Here is a 23642-nt window from a genome sequence, read left to right as displayed (position 1 = left end):
CTCATATATTACTTTATCTCACCTCAAGTAGCATAGGCCCAGCTGGTGGCAAGAGTCATCAAAATATTTTTTTAAATGTAAAATCTTGCCACTAATTTGCACTTCTTCAAACTCCAACTTTTATAAGCTCTAAGATATCCATTTCTAAAAGAGATTTAAAAAAAAATTAGATCTGTCTTTGATATCATAGGCCTTATATTACCACATTTCTATACTGTCTATGGTTTCAACCATAGACAACCTGATTTCAGTTTACAATTGTGGAATCCACAAGGACCATATTGGCAATAAAATACTCCACAGCTTCCTTGGCAGTGCACATCTGGTATGAAATTTTACATAAACAAATTCTACTTTGATGAAACTTAAACCTATGAAATTTAAACAAAATGGTGTTAGGGCCGAATCCCAAAAGAAAAAGAAAGGAATTTGGGTTTCTGTTTTTCCTTTTTTGAAACCCAGGTGCACATTAAAGTTAGTGCCAGGACACACACTTGTGTAATTTGGCTCAAGTGCAGATTTTCCTGTCTAATGATATTAGACTGGCTACATCAGAATAACCACAGATCTCAAATAGAGTTGGGTAAACCCCATCCTTCCAACAGGGGAAACAGGAAGGAACTTGCTTAGGTAGCCAGTAATGTACTAAGCCTCACCATAACCTTCAACTTGATATCCAATAAAATGTTGAAGGAAAGCACTGTTTTCTGCTTTGGATTGAATTACTAACTGAGCCACTCAATTCTGGAAACTGTTTTAGGCAGACTCCTATATCAGAGGCTGTAGGGAACCAGAAGCCAAATGATTACTCTTCATCTTATCTTTATAAAATAATAGAAAATAAAAAACGGACATGACCATGCTTTCCTCCTGTAGTATGTGATCTTCAATGATGTAATTAGATTACTAGTTTCTTCAAGATGTATTTTTTCTCGAAGTCGTTAGCCTCAAACATAAAATTTTCAAAAATCAAGAAAACGTACATATGATATTTATGTTATTTGAGATTTATGTTTTTGTGACTGAAATCACAAACGAGTGTATTTAGTCAACTAGAAGGAAGGTAACTACACTCAGTAATCTTTGTGCTTATGCCTTTCCTCAATATGCCAGCTCAAACTCTGAAATTGGTAAAATCCCAGAATCCCCTTCTTCTCTAGTCTGCCATTGAACGTGGGATTCTCCAGGGTTTATGGTGATGCACTCCTCTCTGGATCCATGTTTTCTTCTTCCTAAGTGATTTCACCTGTGTGCTCATCTCTAACGTCCTGACTTCAAGGCTCTCTGCCCAATCTTGCATCACTTTTTCAACTGGATTTGCCATAGACACCAGGCCTAGTATGTCTGAAATGGAACTCAGTGTCTTTTTCTCTCTTCTCAGTACAAACCTGATACATATTCCGTGTTCTCAATGTGTATCTTAAGCAATAAATCCAACAATTATTCCTGTCTTCTTCTTCTCACTTGTTTTCCATTTTTCTAAAATCAGTGGTCACCTTTTCTTGATTCTACTTCAGAATTACCTTTCCAATCTGCCCTTCATATTCATTCCCTATCATCTTTCACCGAAACCTTTTTCATGTCTTCATAGTTTTTCTGCTATGTACATTCCTATATTCCAACCCATTTTTCACTTGCACAGTTTCTTCATTAAAATGTAAATATGTCCAGATCATCCCTCTTTTGAAGTTTTCCTTTGGAGTCATTATAATTTATGGAGTAGAACCTAGTAGCATTCTATGAAGCCCTTCAAAATATAGCACATACTTTCCTCTTTACTTTCATCTCTAGATATTTAATTTACGCTGCAACCACTTGCACTACTTCCCTTTTCAGGATGTATCATGCCTCATCATGCTCCATCATGACTCATCACGCCTTTGTCATGTGTCATTATGCTTCATCATGCCTCACAATGCCTCATTATGCTTCATCATTACTCATCATGTCTTTGTCATACCTCATCATGCCTTTGTTGTTTCTCATCATGCTTCATCATGCCTCACCATGACTCATCATGCCTCACCATGACTCATCATGCCTCTCTATGCTGCTGACTGTGCTGCTCCCTTTGGCTGCAAGGCCCCTACCTTCTTTTTCTGTTGCATTACCCTTTTTATTATCTCACATTAAACTGAGCTGTTAGCTCATTTAAAAGGACTTTCTTGAGTAACCTAGGGTAGGACTCATTTTTACTTATTCTAGAACTTTGCACACTATATTGTGAGGCTCCACGCCATAGGATATTCTAGTGCTCATCTGCATTGGATTTCCCTGTCCTCTCAGGGGATGTGGGAGGACTACACTGCTCTACCCACTTGCAGTTACTTGGAACCGTATTAACAGATTTAGCCAAGGGGCAGTGAGCAGAAGTGAAAGGGGTCACTTCCAGAACATAAACACATTTAATTGCTCTTTTCCTCCGCTTCAGTGACAAAGGAGGCCTGGTATTACCCATGGGGCAGCTATAACATAGTGTTTCTCTGTTAATCTGAGTTCCTGTGTGACTCTACGGAACAGAGCTTTTCTGCCAAATACAGGATGAGCAGGTAGCATGAGTGAATGAAATTAAATTTTTGCACTATGTTTTAGTTATTTATTGCTACATAACAAAAGGCAGCCCAAGAGCTGAGATCGTGCCACTGCATTTCAGCCTGGGTGTCAGAGCAAGACTCCGCCTCCAACAACAACAACAACAAAAAAGGCGACCCAAGATGTAGTAGCTTAAAAGAATAGCAATTCATAACTTCTTATGATTCAGCGGGTTTGCTAAGAAGCTCTACTAGTCTCACCTAGACTCACTCTGGCTTCGGTTCTCTTCCATGGGCTCATTCCCTCTCCACGTGGCCTCATTCCTCCAATTAATCTCAGTCCACATGGTCTCCTTCCTTCATGTATTCTTGGGCCTCAGGAACTTTCTACAGAACTTTCTTAAAACATGGTGGCTGTGTTCCAAGGCTCTTGCAAAAGCAGAGACTGCCAGGTCTCTTGACTGGATTAAGAAAATATGGCACATATACACCATGGAATACTATGCAGCCATGAAAAAGGATGGGTTCATGTCCTTTGTAGGGACATGGATGCAGCTGGAAACCATCATTTTCAGCAAACTATCACAAGAATAGAAAACCAAACAGCGCATGTTCTCGCTCATAGGTGGGAATTGAACAATGAGATCACTTGGACATGGGAAGGGGAACATCACACACTGGGGCCTATTGTGGGGAGGGGAGAGGGGGGCGGGATGGCATTGGGAGTTATACCTGATGTAAATGACGAGTTGATGGGTGCTGACGAGTTGATGGGTGCAGCACACTAACATGGCACATGTATACATATGTAAAAAACCTGCACATTGTGCACATGTACCCTAGAACTTAAAGTATAATAATAAAAAAAAAAAAGCCAAAAAAAAAAAAAAGAATTAGGTCTAGAACCTGCATATGCTGTTGGCCAAAGCAGTCACAAGGACAGACCAGATTCAAAGGGAGTTTTCATACCTCCTGAGAAGTTTAGCACAGTCACCCAGGGCGAGGAAGAATTGCTGCTTGTCATCTCTGAGGCCACCTACCATATTGGGTTAAGTCCCTAACAGTGGGAGGTTAATTGTCACTGCAGTGGAACCAAGGCTATCCTGGCTAAAACATTCTCCTTGTCTTAGGAACTAATTTGTACGTTCTTCATGGTGAGGACAATCATAGAGTCCTAGTTCTTGAAGTTATATCCACAGTTCCCAATATAAGGGTTGGATCATGATCAGCAATTCAGTAAAAGCTTATTGAATAAATGAATGAAGGTTTTACTTAGATCAACAGGGAAAATACAGCTTGAGGACAATAAATGACAGTGTAGAGGTCAAAACATAATGGCTGAGTAATGCAATATAATGACAGTATTATACATTATGTCTATTTACCAGTACATTGCTATATGCAAAATAGATTCATATACTATCTAATATTTTATTCCTTCAGAGCTTCTATGAGATATGAAAAATTGGATATTATTAAAATAATTTTACAAATCAAATACTCAAGTCACAGAAAGGCAGAGAAAATATTCAAGACCAAATAACAGGAGAGTTGCAAATATTAGTCCTGTGACTTAGAATGCGGTCTTCTATTCATACATGACTACATTATTACATTGGAATTTGGGAAATTGTTTGAAAGTGAAAATAAAAGAAATCAGATGAATATGTAGGGACAGCAAAGGTCAAGGCAAAGATTTAAAGGAGGATAAACATATTCAGAGGAAGACAGCTTTATGCTGTCAAGAAAAATGTGGGTAGGTGATAGATACAATGGATAATTTAATTAGTTGAAATGGATAAGTGTGTTTAAGAAGTGTGTACAAAAATGAAAACACTCAGAAGATATGCGTCAGTCTATGTACAAAAGGCAAGTGACATAGATCATGAATCTTCTCTGCTAAATTAAGCATTTACAAAAGAGCAGTGTATATGTCTTCAAAGAAATAATCCATGAAAAAAAAAAAATCTGTTTGGTCAGAAAGCTTTTTTTCAAGCTCCATTTAGAGCTATCTTCTCCTTCCTGAAAGATATTTCTTTTTTAAAGATATGTTTTCTGTCACCTTCCTTTTTATTTTCATTTTAAAAACAGCCAGCTTCCGGAGCATCTATCTTCCTACACCAGAGACATATCACCAGTAGTTGAATGTCTGTTGGAAGATCCTGAAACTTTTCATGGACCATCTTTTGTCTGCTAAACTCACCTTACCTTGTGTTCTTGCCAGGACTTTGGGTGTATGGAAGGACTGAGGTACATAGAGGGAAAAGGCCCAGAAGGAAGAGATAACACCCCCTCATTGCACCCACCTTGCTATGCTTGATTCAGCTAATATAATTTATAACTTCCCTACTCCTTCTTTTTTTTTTTTTTTTTTGAGACGGAGTCTCGCTCTGTCGCCCAGGCTGGAGTGCTGTGGCCGGATCTCAGCTCACTGCAAGCTCCGCCTCCTGGGTTTACGCTATTCTCCTGCCTCAGCCTCCCGAGTAGCTAGGACTACAGGCGACCGCCATCTCGCCCGGCTAATTTTTTGTATTTTTTAGTAGAGACGGGGTTTCACCGTGTTAGCCAGGATGGTCTCGATCTCCTGACCTCGTGATCCGCCCGTCTCGGCCTCCCAAAGTGCTGGGATTACAGGCTTGAGCCACCGCTCCCGGCCTCCCTACTCCTTCTTACATCCTCTGGCACATGCACACATCAATCTCAAAACAGCAAGAAAATATTTTATTTTATTTTATTTTATTTTATTTTATTTTATTTTATTTTTTTGAGACAGTCTGGCTCTGTTGCCCAGGCTGGAGTGCAGTGGCGTGATCTTGGCTCACTGCAAGCTCCGCCTCCCAGGTTCATGCCATTCTCCTGCCTCAGCCTCCCGAGTAGCTGGGACTACAGGCACCCGCCACCACACCCGGCTAATATTTTGTATTTTTAGCAGAGATGGGGTTTCACTGTGTTAGCCAGGATGGTCTCGATCTCCTGACCTTGTGATCCGCCCACCTCAGCTTCCCAAGGTGCTGGGATTACAGGTGTGAGCCACCTTGTCAATTTCTCTTTCTTTACATCAAAAATTCTGGGGCTAGAAATCCACACCTTCTTTAGACAGTACTCAAGCCTGGAAATGAATCTGTAGTTTTTATATACCATGGCTATTTGCAGAACTGTCTCACTCTCAGAAGAAAAAAAGTGCTACAATAAACTAGAATAGAAGTTCTTAATCTTAGTTCTCAAAATGAAAAGTTTTCATTTTGGTCTAAGAATTCCTTTAGATTCTTAAAAATTATTGAGAAACCCAAATAGCTTTTGTGGCATGTGGATTATAGCTATTGATATTTAACATATTGTAATAACTTAAGTTGGGATTTTTTTTGAAATTATGGCTTTAAAAATTTATAAATTCATTTAAAATAACAATGACTCTATTATATGTTTAACTAAATAACAATTTGTGAAGCCCTACATATTTCCAAACAAAATCATTAGTGAAGTGAATGAATGATTTACATTTTTACGTATTTATTCAGTGTCTGGTTTGATAAAAGATGGCTGTGTTCTCATATCCTTGTCTGCATTCATTGAAGCATATGAAGAAAATACAATTTTACACTGATATGAAATGGTAGCACCTTGTGGACCCCCTGAACTGGTTACAGAGACTCACAAAGGTTGTGTGCGTGTGTGTGTGTGTGTGTGTGTAAAACGTATTTAGTTTATACCCTATTTAAGGATTGTAGTTAAAACTCATTAAACAATGAGTAATATAGAATGAGGTATCTTGAAATTTTAAGTGTTGAGATACAGTCAGCATTTTCAGTAAAGAGAGATCACTAGAAACTGAAGGCATTCGATGAGGAAGGAATTTAACTGAATATTAGAGATTGGACAGAACTTGCATAGTAATAATTGTCTGGGACTTCTAGACTGGAGAAAACACAACAAAGGTTGAGTTGAAGATAGATTTCAGCAAGTCAAAAAGCAGGAAAAATACCTGTCTGCTTTCTAATATCTGGAAATCCCATGTGTGGTCCACCCTCAGACTTGCTATTCAGGCTTTCACTTTGTCCTACCATCTAAATTATTTATATCATTTAGTTCTACTAATGTTTGTGGTGGGAGAACAAAGGTAGTCTTTCCTATCTGACATGGAAGATCTGACTGCTTTCCTCCATCCTGGGGCGCAAGAGAAGGAAGCTGTGTTATACAGAACTGACACATAGATGGCTCCTCCTGCTCAGGCTGCCAACGTGGGGAATGGCATGCAACAGCCAAGCATGACTAGGTGAAATCCTAACAGCTCACTCAGCTCCACATCCAAGTCCCAACCTGGTCACCAACCCCCTCCCTAGCTCCCAAATGAATCTACAACCCTCTAAGAACTTCCTGTAATGGTCATTTCCAATATAATGAGTTTCAAATGGCATCCAAAGAATAACAAGAGGCGATTTGTACCATTTAAATGCTGTTCTCTTGGTGACTGTAATAATAATATGGGGACAATTTATCTTCCTTGCACTTGATAAGGCAAGGCTCTCCGTGGATAAGAAAGGGCTTGGTTGAGCCCACTTTAGGATAGAAGTCTGGTCTCCCAAGGCCTCAAATGTGGTAAACTGGCCCCGCTGGTTCTATGCTAGAGAAAGGAAGTGAGTTGCTCCTGAAAATGTGCTGAGAAGGGAGGGAAGTGCAAGGGAAGTGAGGGGTTCCCAGTGGTAGATAGGATTTGGAGGAGAGAGGGAGTGGTAAAGGACTTACTGATCACCCCTACTTCCAGATTGGTACAGGCTGAACTCCAGTTCACATTGGATTCAGGGGTCATGGCTTAAAAAGAGACCTGACATGTGAGCTATGCACATTCAAAGACCAGAAATGTATGGCGATTTGCCATTAGTTAACTGCTCTTACAAGGACTCTTGTTTTATCCACACAGCAGCCCTGGGAAGTCGGTCAAATGATGGTATTTCTTATCATATACAGAGTGCAGAAAAATTCAAGGTGAATTAAGCCCTATAAAAATAGTTTAGCTGTTTTCATAATTCTTTCAAGAATGGTAGCAGCGAGTGCCACATTAGAGAGAAGATAATTCATTACCAATGATGGAAAGTCTGGGGCATCAGGCTTAATTTTCTTGCCTAAGTGTTTGAGAGAGTCTAGACTCCAGAAATGAATGATACAAGGTAAGGGAAGATTTGAAGCTTCTGTCCTCATATTAAGGCTACTAGAGTTGAACTCCTAAGCCAAGACAGAACGACAGCACAAGCTACTGTATGGTAAACGTCGTGACCCTATGCTTCAAAGAACTTCAAAATCCCCTTTCAAATGCAGGCATGGTCTGCAATGATCTGTCTTTATTTCTGGCCCAAGACCCCAGGCTGCTCCTTCTATGTTCTCTACCTTTTCAAAACTCATGCTGTTCTCACTGAACCTGAGACAAAGTTGTGCACTATGGATTCAGTGTCATTCTTCCTTGTACACACTAAGCATTAAAGGGAAACTACCAGAGGCTAATAAGTCATATAGATTGAAGAGATCTACAAAAGTCCTACTACAAGGGCGGAGAGTCATCAAGTGCATAGAAAATGTCAGGCCTTGTGCTGGGATTGGGGAATAACAAAAAGAAGAGAACAAAGAATCCATTCTTTGAGATATCTCCAAAGGGTGACAGATCATTTGAGCCCAGGAGCTCAAGGTGAGCCTGGGCAACATGGCAAAACCCTATCGCTACAAAAAATACAAACAATTAGCTGGGTGTGGTGGTGCATGCCTGTGGTCCCGGGTAATTAGGAGGCTCAGATGGGAGGATCTCCTGAGCCTGGGAGGTCAAGGTTGCAGTGAACCATGATCATGCCACTGCACTCCATCCCGGGTGACAGAGTGAGACCCTGTCTCGAAGAAAAAAAAAACAAATAGCAATCACACTATCAGTAGTGAAAGGATATATTTGTGGAAAGCCAGGAAGGAGACAATTTTTGTAGTCCAATCTGACTCTACTGAGAACTAGAGGCAAAATAATGACAGTTTGACCAGAGGAGCAAGGAGAGACTAGAGAGATAATTTCAAGGAAGAACAGTCATGGCTTGCTAAAAGAAAAGTCAAGGATAAGGATTAAATCCAGAATTGGATCATTGGGTAAATATTGGTGTTGTTTGCAAGATTATAATTGGAAGATCAGGAGGACATGGAAAGAATTCTCTGGGACATATTGAGTTGGAAGAACTTGTAGTAACTAAGTCAAGGTTTCTAGTAGAGCATTAAAAATATGAACTGAGGCAAGTGATAGAGGTCTGTGACACATATACTCATTTGGAAAAGGTTGTTGAAAACAAGTATGACAGAGACATTTACTGCTTCTGAAAGATGAAGATTCTCTCACACATTTTCTAACTCCTCCGAGTCAGATGGTTTCATGTAACTGCTTTTGGTGAATGAGCTATGAGTGGAAGTAATGGGTGACATCTCCATGTGGAAGCATTTTTTTTTTTTTTTTTGGGACGGTGTCTCACTCTGTTGCCCAGGCTGGAGTGCAGTGACGCGATCTTGGCTCACTGCAAGCTCCGCCTCTCGGGTTCACACCATTTTCCAGGCTCAACCTCCCGAGTAGCTGGGACTACAGGCACCTGCCACCATGTCCAGCTAATTTTTTGTATTTTTAGTAGAGATGGGGTTTCACCATGGTAGCCAGGATGGTCTCAAACTCCTGACCTCGTGATCTGCCTGCCTCGGCCTCCCAAAGTGCTGGGATTACAGGAGTGAGCCACCGTGCCCAGTCCAAGTGGAAGCATTTAATATTCAGTGCATGGCCTTTCAGTTCTCTTCTCTTCTGCAGCAGTGTTTCCAGTAGGACATTTACAAGATGCAAACAGCTTAGATTTTTGAGTCACTGCTTAGAAGAGAGCTGCCCTGGAAGGCCAGTAGACCAGAGAAAGCTTTATAGTAGCCATAAATCTCTGTGTGTTAAGCTATTGAAAATGTAGGGTTTGCTTATGATCACAAAAGAACTCAGCCTTTGCTTACTAAAACAATGGGCAAGGTTGAGATTGTACCCAGAGATCATTTGCTATAGGAAGATAAGACTCCAGATAAAAGAACTGCTGGGGAACATGAATATTTAAGATAGGAGTTTTAACTTGGGACATTCATTAAAATTATGTAGAAGATTTTCAATCAAAAATTTCAGATTCCATCTCAATAAATTGTGACATAATTGCTCTAAGATGAATGCATGAGCATCATTATGTTGTCAAGGCTCCTTTCCTCCAGGTAATTTCAATGAAAGTTGAGAACCACTGGTTTAAGAAATAAGCAAAGGCTAAGAAATCCCAAAGAAGTTTCGAGGAGGAAAGGATGTCAAGGTTGGCACACAAAAAAAGAGAGAGAGAGAAAGAGAGAGAGAGAGAGAGAAAGGCATACCATGAAAACCAAAGGAAAAGGTAGCTTCAGTAAGAATGGAATCCTCACTAACAAAATTTTTAAAAAGTGAATGCAAATTGTTACAATTTGCAATTGACACATGAGCTTAGCAAGAATAGCTTACACAGGCTAATGCTACTATTGCTAGGTATTAATATATTCCATGAGAAAACACTAAACAACAATTGAAAATAAGTAATGATCTTTATAGAAGTTTGTGATTTCAAGAGAGATATAGAGAAAGTGAGAGTCAGGGATAAGGGTAGTATTTTTTTTTTCTTGTTGTTCCTTCAATTTTTCTATTATTTGCTTTTATTGAGGTTTAAGTGTAAATATGTAAGTACACAATACAATAATTTTTTTTTTTTTGCATTTAACCACCATACAGATAAAAATAGAGACTATTTCCTATCAAGCAAGGAGGACCCATACCCCTTTCACGCTGGTATTCATAGAAGGTACTATACTGACTTCCGTCATTATCTCCCATGATCACAACACTTGTACTTGCTCCTCTTGGTAATGATACTTTTACTTCCTCTGAGTCTTTATAAAATGGAATCATAAAGTAGGTGATGGTGTTCTGTTTTTTCTTTCAGTATTACATGTTTGAGATTTTCCCATTTGTAGTGCGTATCAATACTTACTGCTTTTGTTATTAGGCATGAAATTCCATCATATGGCTATTCCGCACTGTATTTCCTCCACTCAACCAGACTATGCATTCTCTGCTTGAAGTCCCTTTCCTCATTCAGTGGTTGAAAAGAAACACAAACCATTCATGAGGAGAAAGCCACAGAACTGTAGGGCTTAACTTGTTTGCCTTTCTTCTCTCAAGGATCACAGTCCCCACACATTGCGGTTGACAGCCTCTAATATATTTAATATATATTATATATTTTTTATATTTTATATATTAAATATATAAAATTTATGTATTTTATATAATATATAAATTAACATATAATATATAATTTATATAATATATAAATATATAAATTAAATATATAATATATAAATATATAAATTAAATATATAATATATAATTTATATAATATATAATATATAAATTAAATATATAATATATAAATTACATTATATACATTTTATATAACATATAAATTAATATATAAATTTTATATATTTAACATATATAATATATTTAATATATATTAAATATACATACTTTTTTTTTGAGACAGAGTTTTGCTGGCTCTTGTCACCCAGGCTGGAGTGCAATGGCGTGATCTCGGCTCACTGCAACTTCTGCCTCCTGGGTTCAAGCAATTCTCCTGCCTCAGCCTCCTGAGTAGCTGGCATTATAGGTGCATGCCTCCACACCCAGCTAATTTTTGTATTTTTAGTAGAGACGGGGTTTCACCATGTTGGTCAGGGTTTGAACTCCTGACCTTGGGTGATCTGCTTGCCTCAACCTCCCAAAGTGCGAGGATTACAAGCGTGAGCCACTGCGCCCAGCCTAAATTATATATTTTTTTCAACTTTAGATTTGTGAACAGTGAGAGGGTAAGCAGGAACTCAACCCTGCATACTCTGCTATGAGCAGGACTTGAAGTCCTGTGTTGTGTTGTGTTTTGTTTTAATTGGAGAAAATGCTAGAGAATAAGCATATATTGAAAGGAAGCATAGGAGATGGGGGTTGGGCTATTTTAGAAGCAGGAGAGATGATCATGAATTGCCTTCCAGAATACTTTATGATGGAAGTAGAGTAGTGTTGCTGGATTTGGTTCTTAATACTGCAAGAACATAAAACTGAAGAAAGGAATACAGGAAGATTTATGTTTGGAGGATGACACCGATCCTCCCAATAGTTTGTTGTTGTTTGTTCTGTTTTAAATAATCTTTCTGGCCAGGTCATGTGCCGAGAGTAAAGGGACAAGTTTGGAGTAGGGCAGTCTAACACACAATGACCGTGCATAAGGGCCTCCTCGAAGACAGAAAGGGAAGTCGCGGGCTGTCAGAATGAACACAGAACCACAAGCAAAGGTGCAATAAAGTTGGAAGAAAGACAATTATGTTAATATATGGTCAGCTTCTTTACTTTTTGTTCATATTCACATTTAGTGCATAACAAAGTATGACAGACTGGCTGTGTGGCTTAAACAACACATGTCTTGTCTCACAGTTCTGGAGACGGGATGTCCAAGATCAAGATGTTGGCAGGTTTGGTTTCTTCTGAGGGCTGTGAAGAAAGAATCTGTTCAAGACCTCACTCTTTGTCCTGTAAATGGCCATCTTCTCTCTGTGTTGCTTCACATCTTTTTTTTTCCTCTACATGTATCTGTGTCCAAATTTCCCCTTTTTATAAAGACATCAGTCATATTGAATTAGAACCTACCCAATGACTTTAATTTAACCTGATTTCCTCCATAAAGACCCTATCTCCAAATTATGTCACAAGTTTTGGGTGGACAAAATTCAATCTAGCACACTTAGCAAAAAGATATTAAACCATTTTTATACATTACTATGGTATAAATAATCAAGATGGAACAAAGGAAAACGTGACTATGAAATGTACATAGAGTTTAGTTGAATGTAGTGCATGTAATAAATATCCAGAGGACAAGGAGTACTGAGCAGAAGTTTGGGTTGGGGAGGGCAGTGATGGTAATGGCTCATCCAAGATGCATTTTCTACAGATAACTTAAAATTATTTGTTGGCCTAAGTTCTAACAATTGCTGCAGTTACCTTAAGTTTAATAACATATGTTAGTTTCAAATGCATGTATTTTTACTACTTATCTTTAATAATGATGGCATTCTACATGGCCACTAACTTGCAGAACTTCTAGTTAACACAGTTTTCATTGTACTATGTGGAATTAGCTACATACAGTCATTTGGAGAATAGATTTATAACAGTTTGAAATAATTTAAACTCACTTCAGGCACAGTTATTGTCTCCAGTCCCTGCGGTTTTAGATATCCCTGCATTTAACAGTCGGTTTTAAATAAACTAAAGTATAATAGCATAATACCATAAGACAGAAATTGACTTCATTCCATTCTGAAATTTTCATTTTAATTTGTATTTAAAACGTAAAACAGTGAAACAGAATGAGAACTGCAAGGTGTAATATTTTTGTTTGGTAAGTGCACATTTTAGCTTGTACACAAATAATTACTGAGTATGAATATATTTAAAATTAAAATGTATTTTTAAACTAATAATTATGTCTTTTAAAGCTAAACTAAGTATCAATAAAATAATTATTGTTCTTTGCTATATTTTTCATGGGAAAATTTTGGGCAACACAAAATTTGCTTAATAACGTTGTTTTCCCTGGTAACACAATGCACCAGGAAAAGGACAGGGGAAGTACCCTCGTGGGTCCCTGTAAATGTCCTACTATCTGAGATAATAAGCAGAGTTGACAAAATTCTTATAAGAAATGACACAGTAAATATCAATGTCCTGTTTGTGGAAATGCCTTTCAGTGAGATTTGACAGTGCACATACAAAAAATAAATGTTTTTGAATAGCTAAAATGAAATAATCTGGGTGAAAGCTTTCTTATGGTCTTGTCTAAGCAAAAGGAAAATTTTGGTAGAGTTAGAGATTTCCTTCCCGCAGTGCCTTACGGAGACTACTCCACAAAACGCCCCCTACAATAAATCCACTGCAGTCGAAGATCAGGAAATGAGGTGTTCTTTGTCACCACTTTCACCCCATGGGAACTTAAAGAGCTCATTAGCATGTCAGAAACTCAGGAGAGTCACTGGGTCAAAGAAGGTTATTCTTAAATATGTGTTTCACATATTCAACTTGAAATAACCCCCACCTTTTTTCCCCAAAAATAGCATGTCTTAGAACTTGTGTTGTTTAGAAGACAGTTTAGAAAAGAAGGCATTTTATATTCTTCCAGGATTGCACTGTGATGTTCTTCCCATTTTTTTGTAAAGAATGTTGGAGGGTCTCTGCTCACAATTACTTTAATGAAGACTGAAGACCTACAGGTCTGCACCATTGAACGTGCCCACAGGACTGCTAGCTTGAAAATATATTAAAGTTGTTATTACCAGTACAGTTAAATCACCCCCTGCATTTCTAGTAACACCAATTTCCTCAAACAAGGCTCATTCTTTTGAAGGAGGATATTCTCCTATATTCAGAAGGTAATAGTAAGAAACCTACTCTTTTCTCTTTGTTCAGAAGGGCTTCATCTTTTGCCATTTATGGAAAAAAGATTTCTGAAGAAAGCTAGCAAAAAGAGATAGAAAGAACCTACCTAGTAACAGTAGATAAAGTATGACAGAATAGTTATAAATGTTTTTATCATGATATCAAAACAAAAGAATGTTCATAAGTAATATAGCTATCGGGAGGGAGGTGAGAAAGAGAAGACCCTATTTTAGCAGAGTAGAAATGTCCCTAAGATTACAAAAGGTGTGATTCAGACCCACCGCTCCTTTTCATTTATATCATGAGAAAACTCATCATAGCACACTCATTTGCTGAATTCTAGGGCAGGAACTTGTCAGGAAAAGGAACCCACGGAGAAGGAACAAAAGGTTCAAAAGCAGTTGAAGTAAATTTTCAGGGAAGTTCGTGAATGGGAGGAAATAGTGGAACTACCAGATATCTAGGGGTCTAGCAGAACCACTACAATTTTACAAAGGGCAAAGTTGGATATTATGATCTATTTTGATTGAAACTTCAGAAATTTAGGAAAGGAAATTTTCATAAAATGTATAATGACATATAATTCAACCCTCTTGGCTGTGGGGATGAGAGGGACAGCCCTGGCTCAAATGGCACAGGGGTTTGCGGTTGAGGTTGGATAGAGATTACCTGTAAGAGAAACTCAGGAGGCCTTTGAGAGAAAGAAACAAGATGACAGGAAAGCATCCAGGAAGGCCTAGAGGATTAAGATATTCCTATCTGGGCTGTTGCCAAGCAGTTGTAATTTCCAAATTCCACAATATTCTGGATAATTTTAAATTGCCAGGGATGACAGAAAAGAGAAAATATAACAGGGAATGAAGAGCAATGATTAGAAACAAACAAACAAGTATCAGATCAATGAATGGAGTAAGAGAAAAAAAAGAACAATATTATTGTGTAGTGCTTAAAAGCAAACATTTTATGGTCAGATAGACACAGGTTTAAATTCCAGTTATACCATTTTACTAGCTGTAGGACATGGGACAGTTTACTTAATCTTTGCCTTTGTTTCCATGACTATATAAGGGTAATAATAACAGCATCTACCTCCCAGGATTGCAAAACTAGATTTGAGGTTCTTAGAACAATGCTTGGTGCTTAATTTCCAATTTTTTGAGCAATTACTAATCACAAAAAAGTAAGACCTTCATCAAAAAGAGAAGACAGCTACAACTTTCAGGAAAATCTAAAAACAAATCCAAATCCAATTTCTGGGACTTTTTAATAATCTATACAGGGTGTTCATGTCAATATTTTCTGGTTGTGAGTGAAATAGACATTTTCGAAATGTTAAAAAATAGAGGCAAATCCCATGTCTAACTATCTCGACTTGAAAAATCTAGAGCATAAAAGAAAGTTACGAAAAAAACAACTGATTTTGACATTGTTGCTCTTTTATGTTTTCGAAGAAGAGTCTAGGCAAACACTTGGATATCTGAATGCCAATATGAACTTAGTCATTGAGTAGTAAAGTTAATTTTCTAGTAAATGCCGTTAGCACTAAGCATATCATTCACACAGAAGGAGAGGCCTATTCAAACCCATACACACAGACTCCAAACATCTGAGTTATACATTGCCCCACCATAACATAGCTTGCCTCTATGTGAGCCCAGATGTTACATGAGTCTATTCAGGAAAAATACAAACAAATGAAAATATTGTGTTCAGTGAGTATTGCACTAAGCTCTTGGGCAACGAAGACAGCTTGTCTCCACTGAGAAGGTGTGGACATGCTGGGTTTTCCTAATCAAATCTTGAGCTTGGGCCACATATTCACATATCTTCTTCTTATCCAGAAGGTGGATTAGTAGGCAGCATCCCTCCATCAATACAAGCACATTATTGGGCATCAATTTATTCAGTAAACGCTTTCCATCCCACTATGATGTGTCATGCATCGTGATAGGCCCTGGGAATATAGCCATGGATAGCACTGCACTCACAGCATTCATATTCCCATGCAAAAAGACAGACAATGCACAGGTAAACAAGTAAGATGATTCCAGAGAAGCATAAGTTCCACGAAGAAAGTGAAACACAGTAATGAGACATAGAGTAGGCTGTCAAGACATTTTTGTGGAATGAAAGAAGGAAAACAGTTTCTCCACAAATGTCACTTGGCAATTGCTCCAGGCAAACACAGATGCCCTCTTCCTGAGGTTACGGGTGGTGAATTTTCTTCCTTGCCAGCCATGCAATAAAAGCCCATAAAGAGAATTTCCTGGCCCCCCACACACCTCCCTATCCCCCAACACACACACATACACACACACACACACACACACACACACACACACAGTTTTTGGAAAAACTAAATCGAGGCTAAAAAACACATCTTTTGCATGCTTTCCATAATCCAGATCCTGTCCTCCAAACTCTACGTGTTTATCTACATTCAATGCATATGACAGCCTTATAACCCAGGTGCTATTTTCATCCGCACTTTTACAAATGAGAATATTAAGGCACAGAAAAAAATTGGTAACTTACTAAAGGTCACACGTCTGCTAAGTGGCAGAATCGAGATTTAAACCAAGGCAGTTTGGCTTCAGGGTCTTAGCTCTTTCCTTGTAATGTCATGGTAAATGAAGGAGCCATAATAATAATGATATAGTATTTTCCCCCTCTTCAATATGTATACACACTTCTTAACGAAGTCTCTGAGTACACAAGTTTTGCTTTTCTCCGTGGAGAACTGAGACAGCCATCATGGGGAAACATACGCCTCCTACCTGCAAGGACAACATTCTTCTTTATTCCTTCGGCAAGTTCAACATGCTTCTTTCAGATAGACAGATGGATTCGTGACTTACTAATGTCTGGCACCCCTAGACTTCAGAAAACTTCAGTGGTATGCCATTGAAGGTATACAATTTTACTATATGCCATTATATTTTTATTTGTTATCTCCTCCCCAGTAAGCCATGAACTGTGGGGTGGCATGGTCTATGTCTTGATTAACATTATACCGGTTTAGCCATGTTCCAGATACGTAAGATTATTCATTAAGGACTTATGATGTGAATGAAATGCATGAGTGATGAGGTTACAGCACTAAACCTGTATGAAATGATGGCTTCCTGATTTGTTGTAACTTTTTCACAGTAGAATAGTCATTTTTGCAGAGAGTAATATACAATTAAGCAGTAAAATGCTGCTGCTCTCAACTGGACCATCAATGTCAGTAACAGAAAATTAAGAGAATGAAAATAATTGTTGCTTTGAACCCTCACAGCTGAGGAATCTTTATTTAGAGCCTCTTCTAAAATAATTATCTTTTTATAAACATGCATTTGATCTCATCTACTCTCATGAGTTATTCCTGTGTTTGGTGCTCTGTTTTGACTCCAAGCTACCTTCTGGGCCCCCATCTGTCAATAGCAAAGTGTTACAATTATGACTTCCCCTCAGTCAAATCTGCTAGTTTTCTCATACTCAGTTGCTATAGCACTTCAGCCTCCCTCTAAAGATCCTTGTTTTTAATACTGCACATTTTTCTCTACTATTCATTTACTTACACCCTTTCACAGATTTTTGTCGACATGCTACAGACTTTGACACTTGACAGTTTTCTGAAGCTTTTGCTAAGTAAATTGAAAATTGGGAGAGTACAACAGGAATCCAGCCTGTATCTGTATATGCTGCATTTCTATTTCATATCATCTGAAGTCCTATTGTAGTCAGATCTTTCATGTAGAGCTGAAGATCCATTTCCATTTGGTACAAGCTTGCCATATTTGTTTACTATTGTCAACGGTAGAACTTTCAATTGTAGATAGAAAACTTGGCTGAAATTAAAAATTGAAAAAAATACTGTGGGAGAATATATCTGCAAATCATCTATTTGATAAGGGACTTGTGTCCAAAATATATATATTAAAAAATCTTACAATTCTACAGTGAAAAGATAAATACCCCAATCTAAAGACAGAAAAGGATTTGAACATACATTTCTCCAAATGAGACATGCAAATGGCCAGCGGGCACATAATAGCCAATGGGCCAAAGGAAACATCACTTGTCACTGAGAAAATGCAAATCAAAATCACAGTACGCCACTTCATACAAACTAGGATGGCTATAACAAAAAAGAAAGATAGTAAAACTATTGTCAAGAAACAGTTTTCTGGAGAAACTGGAACCTTCATACATTGCTGGTGTAAATGTAAAATGTTATAACCAGTTGGAAAACAGTTTATAGTTCCTCAAAAAGTTAAACATAGAAAGTAAACAATTCCATTCCTAGACATATATACCCAAGATAAATAAAAACACGTCTACCCAAAAACTTGTACACTAAAAAAAAAGTGTGACTTTTTTGAGGTTGTTTGCATATCTTGGCTATTATGAATAATGTTGACAGCAGCATTAGTCATAGTAGCCAAGATATGCAAACAACCAAATGTCTACCACCAACTGGTAAATGGATGAGCAAACTGTGGTGTGTCCATACAATGAAATGTTACTCTTCCATGAAAAGGAATGAAGTACTGACACAGGCTATAACATGGATGAATCTTTTTTTTTCCCATAAGATATTGGGGCACAGGTGGTATTTGGTTACATGAGTAGGTTCTTTAGTGGTGATTTATGAGATTTTGGTGTACCCATCACCCAAGCAGTATACACTGCATCCTATTTGTAGTCTTTTAACTCTCGCCCCCCTCCCATTCTTCCCCCCAAGTCCCAAAAGTCCCTTGTATCATTCTTATGCCTTTGCATCCTCATAGTTTAGCTCCCACTTATCACTGGGAACACACAATGTTTGGTTTTCCATTCCTGAGTTACTTCACTTAGATTAATAGTCTCCAATCTCATCCAGGTCACTGCAAATGCTGTTAATTCATTTCTTTTTATGGCTGAGTAGTGTTCCATCATATATATATATATCAAAGTTTCTTGATCCACTCGTTGATTGATGAGCATTTGATTTGTTCCATGATTTTGCAATTGTAAATTGTGCTGCTATAAATATGCGTGTGCAAGTATCTTTTTCATACAATGACTTCTTTTCCTCTGGGTAGATACCCAGTAGTGGGATTGCTGGATCAAATGGTAGTTGTACTTTTAGTTCTTCAAGGAATCTCCACATGGTTTTCCATAGTGGCTGTACTAGTTTACATTCCCACCAGCAGCATAGAAGTGTTCCATGATCACCACATCCACGCCAACATCTACTGTTTTTTGATTTTTTGATTATAGTCATTCTTGCAGGAGTCTGGTAGCATCACATTGTGGTTTTGATTTGCATTTCCCTGATCATTAGTGATGTTGAGCATTTTTTCATATGTTTGTTGGCCATTTGTGTATCATCTTTTGAGAATTGTCTATTCATGTCCTTAGCCCACTTTTTGATGGGATTGTTTGTTTTTTATCTTACTGATGTGTTTGAGTTCGTTGTAGATTCTGGATATTAGTCCTTCGTCAGATGTATAGATTGTGAAGATTTTCTCCCCTTCTGTGGGTTTTCTGTTTACTCTGCTGATAGTTCCTTTTGCTGTGCAAAAATTATTCAGTTTAATTAGGTCCCAGTTTTTATTGCATCATGAAATCATTGCCTACGCCAATGTCTAAAAGTGTTTTTCCAATGTCATCTTCTAGAATTTTTATAGCTTCAGGCCTTAGGTCTTAGATTTAAGTCCTTAATCTATCCTGAGTTTGCTTTTGGATAAGGTGACAGATGAAGATCCAGTTTCATTCTTCTACATGTGGCTAGTCAATTATCCAAGCACCATTTTTTTTTTGTTTTGTTTTGTTTTTTTGAGACAGAGTCTTGCTCTGTCACCTGAACTGGAATACAGTGGTGCAATCTTGGCTCACTGCAACATCTCCTCCTGGGCTCAAGTGATTCTGCTACCGTAGCCTCCTGAGTAGCTGGGACTATAGGCATGCGCCATCGCACCCAGATAATTTTTGTATTTTTAGTAGAGACAAGGTTTCACCACGTTGGCCAGGCTGTTCTCAATCTCCTGGCCCCAAGTGGTTCACCCTTCTTGGCCTCCCAAAGTGCTGAGATTATAGGAGTGAGCCGCCATGCCCAGCCCCAGCACCATTTGTTGAAAAGGGTGTCTTTTCCCCACTTTATGTTTTTGTTTGCTTTGATGAAGATCAGTTGGCTGTAAGCATTTGGGTTCATTTCTGGGTTCTTTATTCTGTTCCATTGGTCTATGTGCCTATTTTTATTCTAGTATCATGCTGTTTTGGTGACTATGGCCTTATAGTATAGTTTGAAATCAGGTAGTTTGAAGCCTCCAGATTTGTTCTTTTGCTTAGTCTTGCTTTGGCTATGCAGGCACTTTTTTGGTTCCATATGAATTTTAAAATTGTTTTTTCTAACTCTGTGAAGAATGATGGTGGTATTTTGATGGGGATTGTGATGAATTTGTAGATTGCTTTTGGTAGTATGATCATTTTCACAATATTGATTCTATCCATCCATGAGCATGGGATGTGTTTCCATTTTTTTGTGTCATCTATTTCTTTCAGCAGTATTTTGTAGTTTTCCTTGTAGAGGTCTTTGGACTCCTCAGTTAGGTATATTCCTAAGTATTTTATTTTATTTTTTCAGCTGTTGTAAAAGGAGTTGAGTTCTTTATTTGATTCTCCTCTTGGTCGCTGTTGGTGTATAGGAGGGCTACTGATTTGTGTATATTAATCTTGTATCCAGAAACTTTGCTGAATTCTTTCATCAGTTCTAGAAGCTTTCTGGAGGAGTCTTTAGGGTTTTCAAGGTAAATGATCATATCAGCAAACAGTGACAGTTTGCCTTCCTCTTTACAGATTTGGATGCCCTTTTCTTTTTTCTTTTCTTTTCTTTTTTTTTTTTGGATGGGGGGTAGAGTTTCACTTTTTTCACCCAGGCTGCAGTGCAATGGCATGATCACGGGTCACTGCAGCCTCCACCTTCTGGGTTTAAGCAATCCTCCTGCCTCAGCCTCCTGAGTAGCCAGGATTACAGATGCCTGACATCACGCCCAGCTAATTTTCATACTTTTAGTAGGAATGGGGTTTGACCACATTGGCCAGGCTGGTCTAAACTCCTGACCTCAAGTGATCCACCTGCCTCGGCCTCCCAAAGTGCTGGGATTACAGGCATGAGCCACTGTGCCTGGCCCAATTTTTTTCTCTTGTCCGATTGCTCTGGCTAGGACTTCCAGTACTACGTTGAAGAGGAGTGATGAGAGTGGACATCCTTATCTTGTTCCAGTTCTCAGAGGGAATGCTTTCAGCTTTTCTCCTTTCAGTATTACGTTGGCTATGGGTTTGTCATACACAGCGTTTATTACATTAAGATATATCCTTTGTATGCTGATTTTGCTGAAAGTTTTAATCATAGAGGGATGCTGGATTTTGTTGAATGCTTTTTCTGCATTTATTGAGACTATCATGTGTTTTCTTGTTTTTAATTCTTTTTATGTGGTGTATCACATTTATTGACTTGTGCGTGTTAAACTATCCCTGCATCCCTGGTATGAAACCCACTTGATCATGGTGGATTATCTTTTTGATATTTTGTTGGATTTGGTTTGCTAGTATTTTGCTAAGGATTTTAGCGTCTATGTTCATCAAAGATATTGGTCTGTAGTTTTCTTTTTTGGTTGGTCCTTTCCTGGTTTTGATATTAGAGTGATGCTGCCTTCATAGAATGAATTAGGGAGGGTTCCTTCTTTCTGTCTTGTGGAATAGTGCCAAAAGGATTGGTACCAATTCTTCTTGGAATGTTTGGTAGAACTTTGCTGTGACTCCATCTGGCCCTGGACTTTTTTGATTAGTACTTTTAAAATTATCATTTCCATCTCGCAACTTGTTATTGATCCGTTCAGGGTGTCTAATTCTTCCTGATTTAAGCTAGGAGGGTTGTATTTTTCCAGGAATTTATCCATCTCTTCAAGGTTTTCTAGTTTATGTGTGTAAATGTGTTTGTAAAGCCTTGAATGATCTTTTGTATTTCAGTGGTGTCAGTTGTAGTATCTCTTGTTTCACTTCTTAGTGAGGTTATTTGGATTTTCCCTCTTCTTTTCTTGGTTAACCTTGCTAATGGTCTATCAATTTTATTTATCTTTCAAAGACCCAGCTTTTTGTTTCATTTATCTTTTGTACTTTTTTATTTCAATTTCATTTAGTTCTGCTCTGATCTTGGTTATTTTCCTTCTTCTGCTGGGTTTGGGTTTTGGTTTGTTCTTGTTTCTCTAGTTCCTTGAGGTGTGACCATATAATGTCAGTTTGTGCCCTTTCAGTCTTTTTGATGTAGGCGTTTAGGGCTAGATAACATGGATGAATCTTGAAAGCATTATGATAAGTGAAGTAAGCCAGACACAAAAGGTCATATATTGTATAATTCCATTTATATGAAATGTCCAAAGTTGGCAAATCCATAGAGAGAGAAAGCACATAGTTTAGTGATTGGCAGAGGTGGAGGGTTGAGCGAGTGGTTGGGTATAGACATAGGATGTCTTTTAGGGTAATGAAAATGTTCTAAAAGGGGCCGGGCGCGGTGGCTCAAGCCTGTAATCCCAGCACTTTGGGAGGCCGAGACGGGCGGATCACGAGGTCAGGAGATCGAGACCATCCTGGCTAACTTGGTGAAACCCCGTCTCTACCAAAAAATACAAAAAACTAGCCGGGCGAGGTGGCGGGCGCCTGTAGTCCCAGCTACTCGGGAGGCTGAGGCAGGAGAATGGCGTAAACCCGGGAGGCGGAGCTTGCAGTGAGCTGAGATCCGGCCACTGCACTCCAGCCTGGGCGACAAAGCAAGACTCTGTCTCAAAAAAAAAAAAAAAAAAAAAAAAAGAAAATGTTCTAAAATTAGATTGTGTGATGGTTTCAAAATTCTGTGGATTTGTTGAAACCACTTAATTGTAAAATATAAATAAATCTATTTTATAGTATATGAATTAAATTTCAATAAATCTGTTTTTAAAAATGAATAATACTATACCCTTCCAAAACCTACTGCCGAATAGCTGCCATTAATTCAAGGGTGTTATAAACCTATACAAAGATTGAAAGGACAAAAAAAATTTTCCAAACTTTATTATTAATGAGTGTGAGTGAGGCTGATTATCATTTTTGCAGGGCATATGATCGTAATATTATTACTACTATTACCCTACTATGAATATTACTATCCCAGCATAAATGCTGAAAAAGGTGTTTTATCCAGAGGAATACATAGGTTTCAGACATTCTTTTATGAGATTAATATATTTTATTGAATAATACGGTTATGTTTACATTTACATAGCTCAAAGAAAAGCTGTGAAAGCTTTTTATTAATGGCTTCGATTCAAAATAACATAGAAAGGACAAGTTAACATAAGAAATCATTTTTCTCATCTTTTGCTTCCTGTTTGTAGATTATGTTTAGATTAGTAGATTTCTACCCTCACTCATCTGTGTCTGTAATATTGGACTTGGGGATCACTGTTGAAGAGCAGAGATGATTGGCTTCTTACTTTTTATCAGACCTATACCTGTAGATTTTCCTAGCAGAATGTTCCCTCTAAAATAATAAGGTCTCAAGA

The sequence above is a fragment of the Chlorocebus sabaeus genome, chromosome 14 (genome assembly GCF_047675955.1).
Source record: "Chlorocebus sabaeus isolate Y175 chromosome 14, mChlSab1.0.hap1, whole genome shotgun sequence".
NCBI classification, from domain to species: domain Eukaryota; kingdom Metazoa; phylum Chordata; class Mammalia; order Primates; family Cercopithecidae; genus Chlorocebus; species Chlorocebus sabaeus.
The sequence above is the reverse complement of the archived record's forward strand: the minus strand, read 5'-3'. Positions refer to the sequence as shown.